The sequence below is a fragment of the Colobus angolensis genome, unplaced genomic scaffold (assembly GCF_000951035.1).
Source record: "Colobus angolensis palliatus isolate OR3802 unplaced genomic scaffold, Cang.pa_1.0 Scaffold31, whole genome shotgun sequence".
NCBI lineage: Eukaryota > Metazoa > Chordata > Mammalia > Primates > Cercopithecidae > Colobus > Colobus angolensis.
In genome coordinates, this window is record NW_012116377.1 from 5,582,428 (window position 1) to 5,590,251 (window position 7,824).

The 7,824-nt window shown below is 43.6% G+C and overlaps 1 protein-coding gene across 1 annotated transcript in view; it reads right to left on the minus strand.

Annotated features, from left to right (window-relative positions):
- KBTBD12 (kelch repeat and BTB (POZ) domain containing 12) overlaps positions 1-4,898 on the minus strand; it is a 69,927-nt gene extending 65,029 nt beyond the window's left edge. Inside the window, exon 1 of the mRNA XM_011950729.1 lies at positions 4,514-4,898. The gene's annotated coding sequence lies outside the window, so the exon portion shown is untranslated. The remainder of the gene's footprint in view (positions 1-4,513) is intronic.
- Positions 4,899-7,824: the final 2,926 nt, after the last annotated feature.

The window sequence follows — 7,824 nt, forward strand, 5'->3', positions numbered from 1 at the left end:
ACATTCATTAATAGGAGATCAGATTGTAGTATATTCACTCGAGAATACAGTACAGCAAAAAAAAAAAAAGAATGAACTAGATCTACATGTGTCAATGTGGCTGTATCTCACAAATATAATAATGTGTGAAAAGGACTGTAGAATATACATGCCACTTACCACTGATGTGTTTCTAATATGCAAAACAATATTAAATATTCTAGTAGAGTAAATACTGATGATCGATTCTGACAAAGTAAGTATGAATATTTGGTGAATCTGGCATAGGTCCTATAGGAGTTTTTTCTACCATTCTTGGAACTTTTCTGTAAGTTTGGAATTATAAATTCTTTAAGGATCTGTACAACTGTAGTGGAATATAAAAACATGAAGAGTAATTATAAACCCCAATTTCAAGACAGTGTTTCCCTTCAGGAGTTGCAGAAAAAGGAGGATGCAAGCAGGGAAGGATGACAAGGAGTTTCAACTGTATAAATGTTTAATTTATGCAGCTGTTTGGTGGGTATCCAAGACATACTTTATTATTATTAAAGTCTCTTTGTATATCTTAAATATTGTATAAGTTAAAAAAATTTTAAAACTGCATTAGAGTCTCTTACAGCTTTTGAAAAACCTAAATGTTGTAAACCATGTAAACCATGTGTGCATTATCAGACTTACACACACACACATATATATATATGAATGAGAGATAATAGATACATCATGAATTTTCTTTTTAATGTAGGTAGCCCAATTTATGAGTGATTGGAAAAACAAAAAATTATGACCTCCTTATCCAGTCTGAATGAGGAGTGCTTTGGAAACTCTGGTTATAGCCCTCCCTCTGCCTCAATATCCCTGGCATCAGCCTGCAAGAGAGAGAAGGGCAAATACAATTCCTAATCCTCCTTCAGTGGGAAAAGAAGTTACTACATTCCTAAACTGGCATGTATTTTTTCCCATAAAAATGTTCAGTATACACTTTGAGAGGCTGAGGTGAGTGGATCACGAGGTCAGGAGTTCAAGACCAGACTGACCAACATGGTGAAACCCCGTCTCTACTAAGAATACAAAAACTAGCTGGGCATAGGGTGTGCGCCTGTAGTCCCAGCTACTCAGGAGGCTGAGGCAGGAGAATTGCTTGAACCTGGGAGGCGGAGGTTGCAGTGAGCCGAGATCACGCCACTGCACTCCAGCCTGGGCAACAGAGCAAGACTCTGTCTCGGAAAAAAAAGTTCAGTATGGTGAGTAGCTTATAATCATGATAGAGTTGATCAACATGAAACCCTTGATTTTTATGGAGGAAAAACTGAAGACAAGAGAAATTATTTGGACAGGGCTAAATTCCACAGTCTGTTTAAAAAACTTCCAACAGACTTTGGTTGGCAAACCAAGGAACATCGTCATTATGATATCAGAAAATGATGTCCCAGTTTCAATGTTTAAAACAAAACCATTTTTAAGGGTGGGACCCTTTTGTACATTGGCCACCACCATGTATAAAGTTATTACCCTACATTAAAAAAACATCCCAGGCTGATTTTCACCAACACTACCCCTCATTCAGGCATTCTGGCACCTCCCAACCTTTCCTGCCTCATCTCCTGACTTTCCTTCCTTATATTTTTCAATCTTTCAGTAGTACCAAACTACTACAGTTCTAATGCATATGGGCCTTTAACATGCTGTTCTGTCTTTACACGTGTAAACCTGTGTCAGAAATATCTCCCCCATCCACCTGAAAAAATATAACCGGGTCTTCAAAATTCAGCTCAGATATCACTTCCTCACTGACGCATCCCTTTGCTTTCTTGCCTGTGTTGTGTACACTGTGGTTGCTGCACTGCTATTGCCACTCACTTTTGCAGATGCTTGCCTCTCCTGTCTATGATGAGCACACTGCGGGTAAAGGACTTGTCTGCATCACTTCTGTATTCTTTAAAATGGTTACTTATTTATTTTAGAGACAGGGTCTTGCTCTGTTGTCCAGGCTGGGACCTCAGCCTCCCCTGTGGCTGCACCACTACATGCACCACCACACTTAATTTTTTTTTTTGTAGAGACAGGGTCTTACTGTGTTGCCCAGGTTCATCTCAAACTCCTGGCCTCAAGCAATCCTCCTGACCTGGCCTCCCAAAGTGCTAGGATTATATGCTTGAGCCACCATACCTGGCCACTTCTGTATTCTTGTCTGTGATGACATCTGGCACACAGGAGTTGCTCAATATGGTTTGTTCAATTAAACTAATGCTTTGTTTAGTGCTAAATTACAAGTTAATGATAACCTGTTTTTTCTAGGTTTTATACATGTTAATAAAACATTATATTCAAGATTTTTTTCTACATATAAAATGTATTGTGATACTATAAAATATTTATTTGGTGTTTGACCTTTTCCTGACATACAACTCCTAAAATCCTTGGAATCTCCAAAGTGATAAATACCTTTCCGTACACTAATGAGTTGACTGAGGACTGGCAGCCTCTAGAGCTTCAGGATAGGAGCTGGTCACCAGAAAGAATAAGGCAGGATTAGAGCACTGGGACTTTCAGTTCCATCACCTGACCTCCAGGGAGAGGGGCAGAAAGTTAAGTTGATCACCAATCAAGCATGCCTATGTAATGAAGCCTTGATAAAAACTCCAAAAGGACAGGGTTTGGAGAGCTTCCAGGATAGCTGAACATGTGGTGGGTTCCTGAAGAGTGGTGGCCCTGGCTGTACCCCTTCCCCATATCTCATCCTATATATCTCTTCATCTGTATCCATGTTAATATCCTTTATAGTAAACTGGAAAACTTAAGCGTTCTTCTGAATTCTGTGAGCTGCCCTAGCAAGTTAAACCCAAAGAAGGAACCCCAACTTGAGGTGGGTCAGTCAGAAGCTCTGGATGCTGGGACTAGTGCCTGAAGACAGTGGTAGCCCTGTGGGACTGAGCCCTTAACCTGTGGGATCTGACGCTGTCTCCAGGTAGATGGTGTCAGAATGGCACTGAGTTAGAGGACACCCAGCTGGTGTCTGCTGCAGAACTAAGTGATTGCTTGCTGTTGGGGAGAAATCCCCACATACCTCTTGGTTAGCAGAGGTCACAGACATTTTCTGTGTTGATTGTTGTGTGACGGCAGCGGAAAAACAGTTCTGTGTTTTTTCCTACTCATCAATGCTTAATGCTTCAAGTTGCTATCCTCTTGTCTCAGTCAAATAAATCATTCAGAATCATGAAGTGAAGTGACTCCCTTGCTTATAGCTTGCACTATGACACCCAATTTTCACTTGCACCCTCAAAATTAATTCCCAGTCATCATCTGCTTTCTGGGATTTGGCCCCATTCTTAAGGAACAACTGAAGCCATGTATTGGCTTCACTTACGCCTGAGATTACAAATTGGCTGCTCAGTTTTTTTTGTTTTTGCGTTTTGCTTTGTTTTGTTTTGTTTTTGGTAAATTAGTTGTCAACATGCTAAGGTGAAATATTCCAGCATCTACTGAAAAAAATGAAAGCTATGGCAACACTGAGTACTTAATTCCCAAGTGGCAACAATGTGCAGGACCTGAGTACCAAGCTGCCACCTCTCGGTTGGCACATCTACTAGGCCCCATTATCCCCTTTGAGACCTGAGTGACGGTCATTATTTGTAATTCTTACGCTGTTGCTTTTCTCTTTCCTGTCCATTTACATTATCCTACAGCCATTTAAGTTTGTGAGTCCCAGTTTATACGATTACGTCTCCACACCCTATTTTGTTTCAGCAACACCATCTTGCTCAAATCCTACACTTGGAGAGGCTGGTAGGAAATGGCTCAGAACACACGCACCACCCTAAATGTACTCTGTGTTTCTCACTAGCATGGAAAAAGACCTGATTCGTTTCATAACAATCCATCCTACACACCGGGCATCCAGTAACAGCCAGGCACATGGATGATAAAGACAAATAAGACTACTTTTCTTTTCTTTGCTGAGTTCACACTGTTTTGCATTCTCACAGTGTTTTTATACTTTTCAAAGTGCTTTAATCTGCATTATAGCTCATTAGTTCCTTTTAAGAATCATTTGGGGGAAAATGTAGGGCAATTATTCTCCTGGCTTTAAAGTTAAGAGAGTTGCTCAGGGATACATTCAGCATTTATTAAACTTAAACGAACCCTTCTAAGTGCCCCGCACTATCCTAGGTTCCAGGAAGACAAACAGGAACAGAGAAGTGCCCCTACCTTTGTTGTGCTTACAGTCTAGTGAGGGAAGGCACAATAACACATTGGTCAGGTAATTCAGAGGATGATAATACTATGAAGACTACGAGCCTGAACAACCCGACGGGGAAGGGCGGAGACCCCTGGCCGGGCGGAGATGGCCTGGAGGGGAAGCTCCTGCTGACCCCGACCTGACGCCAGGCGCCGGCGCACGAAGAAAGTCACTTAGAGAAGAGGCTGCAAGTGCCGGTGGCCCCAAGCCGGCGCCCTGGTTCAGCCTCGCCCGGAGCTGAGGCAGGACTTGTGACTGGGGCCGTGTTCCCCGGACGCTACCCCTACTTACGAAAGTGCTGCCTGATTCGGGGCGCGTCCCCACTCGCTCCACAGGGGCCCCGCGATGGGCCACGACCTGGCCTGGACGCTACCGGGTGGCAGGGCGGCCAGCGGGCCTGACTGACGCCACTGCCCAATATGGGACTATGCCGGCTGAACGATATAAATAGAGGTCCCGCGCCCTGCGGAGGAGGAGGGAGGGGGCTGGCAGCGCCTCCGAGGCGACAGGTGCTGCCCTCGGCTTCGAGGTGGCCCGAGACCACGCCGCCGCTGCCCAGCCAGCCACTGTGCGCCTGCGCACCTATTCCCGCGCTGGTTCCAGACGGCGACTACAGCCCCGGTGTCGGCTTTATACATGCACAGGGTCTCCCCGCGCGCGTCCCAGACCCTACTGAGCATCCCCCTGCGGAACGCTGTGCGCCTGCGCAGGGTGTTCCCGCGCTTGCCCGCGTGCCAGAGCTACTGAAGGCCTGAGGGGAGGGCACGGGGACAAGTGTTTAAAGAGGGTTTGGAAATCAAGCTTTGAAAAATGCCAGTGTTCCCATTAGTCTTTTAAACTTGCAAAATGACCAAAAGACCCCATGTATAGTCTCACTGTGACCTGGGGGTAGGGTTGCCAGGTAAAATACAAAGGCCCAGTTAAAGGTAAATTTCAGATGTACAACCAGTAATTTTTAGTGTTAAGTATGTCCCAAATATCACATGGTCAATTCACGTTTAACTCGGTGTTCCGGTTGGGTTTCATTTTGGTCTTGTATTTTTATTTGCTACATTCTGAGCCATCAGCTTATAATTTTTTTGCCCTACACCTTTCTGAGTGGGAGGTTTCCAGGACTCCTGAGAAAAGACTGGTTAGCCCGGAGCGGTGCAGGTATGGGAAGCCTTCATTAGGCAAGTGTCACAAAATATGGCAGCTGTATTAGCTCAGTTAGCTTAAACCAAAGCAAAATAAAATTGTTTTCAGTGGTGTCAACATAACTTTATTATCTTACTATTACTTTAGCTCTATAGGTCAGAAGTCCAAAATATGTCTCATTGGGTTGAAATCAAGGTGTCAGCAGGGCTGTAGTTGTTTCTGGGGCTTCCTGGAGCGAATCTGTCCCTCCCCTTTTGCAGCTTCTGGAAACTGTCTTCATTCTTTAGCTCCTGGCTCCTTCCTCCAGCTTCAAAGTCAGAAAATAGGGCTGAGTCTTTCTCACATGCATTGTGTCTGGAGTTGGTTCCTTTCAGTGGGTTCCTGGTCTCAGTCTTGCTGACTTCAAGAATGAAGCCATGGACCTTCACAGTGTTAAAGCTCTTAAAGGTGACACGGACCCAAATAGTGAGCAGCAACAAGATTTATTCTGAAGAGCAAAAGAACAAAGCTTCCCCAGCCTGGAAAGGGACCCAAGCGGGTTCCCTCTGCTGGCTGGGTGACCAGCTTTTATTCCCTTATTTGTCCCGGCCCATGTCCTGCTGATTGTTCCATTTTACAGAGTGCTGATTGGTCCATTTTACAAACCTCTAGCTAGCCACGGAGAGCTGCTTGGTGTGTTTTTACAGAGTGCTGATTGGCGCATTTTACAAACCTCTAGCTAGCCACAGAGTGCTGATTGGTGCATTTGCAATCCTAGCTACAGAGCGCTGATTGGTGCATTTTACAATCCTCTTGTAAAACAGAAAAGTTCTCCAAGTCCCCACCCAACCCAGAAGTCCAGCTGGCTTCACCTCTCAGCATCCCTTTAATGATAACTCTTCTGCCCACCTCTTCCTTTTTTTTTTTTTTTTGTGGTAAAATATACATAACATAACATTTACCATTTTAATCATTTTTAAGCGTAGTCAGTGGCATTATGTTAATAATGTTGTACAACCATAACCAGTACCCATTTCCAGAATTTTTTCATCATCTCAAAAGAAACTTGGTACCCCTTAAACAATAACTTATTTCTCCCTCCCGTCTAGCACCCGGTAACCTCTAATCTACTTTTTGCCTCTATGAATTTGCCTGTTCTAGGTGCCTTATATGAGCAGAATCATACAGAATTAGTTATTTTTTGGGGGGGAGGACAGGGACGGAGTCTCACTCTGTCGCCCAGGCTGGTGTTCAGTGGTGTGATCTCAGCTCATTGCAACCTCTGCCTCCCCCGTTCAAGCGATTCTCCTACTTCAGACTCCCTAGTAACTGGGATTACAGCTTTGCTCCACCACGCCCAGCTAATTTTTGTATTTTTAGTAGAGACGAGGTTTCACCGTGTTGCTCAGGCTGGTCTCACACTCCTGACCTCGGGTGATCCACTCGCCTCAGCCTCCCAAAGTGCTGGGATTACAGGAGTAACCCACCGCGCCTGGCCAGAATTTCTCCTTTTGTAATTGACTCATTTAACTAAGTATAATGTCCTTTCTTTTCTAAAGGATGAATAATATTTCTCTGTATATATGTGTGCATTTATATGCCACATTGAAAACAAAACAGATTTTATATTGGTAAGTAAAGTCCCTTTAAACATTTTAGAAGGTATTCATGTCAATGAAGAATGCTTGCATGCATTTGTATTTACACTTACTGTTTTTTTGTTGTTGTTTTTTTTCCTTTTTTAGTGACGGGGTCTCATTTTGTCACCTAGGCTTGAGTGCAGTAGTGCAATCATAGCTCACTGCAGCCTCAAACTCCTGGGCTCAAGTGAAGCTTCCACTTCAGCCTCCCCAATAGCTGGGATTACAGGTGCGTGCCACCAGGCTTGGCTAATTTTTAATTTTTTTTAGACAGCTAGGATCTCGCTATGTTGCCCAGGATGGTCTCAAACTCCTGGGGTCAAGCCATCCTCCCGCCTCAGCCTGTCAAGCACACACATACATACTTACAGTTATTTGAGGAAATTCCTGTGTCCTTTCCCCACAAACATCCCTTGATCCAGTTAGTCCTGGTTAGATCCTTCTGCAACTATTTCCTTTCCTGCTTCTGGTTTTGATTACAGGATGTTTGTGTGAACCTAATGAATCTTTCTCAGCTTGATTTGAAGGCCCTGTTCAGTTTCCTATCGGGCTACTTTATTTTGCCTTTTTCATTTGTTTCAGGAGAAAGTGGAATATGCCATGAAGAGTCAGGGCTTGGGGTCTGGAGGCTAATTTAGATGCTAGGCCATATCACTAAGTGACTATAATTGATTCTCAAAACATCCATTTGCCAAATGATTAATGATTAATATTTACCAAATCTACTGATTTATCAATAACTTGATTTATGGAATATGCATCTAGAATATATCATATATGAATATGTACTTCTTTACCCAGCAGTAACTTACTATTCTTTTTCTATTTACTGCTCCTTCCTACTGG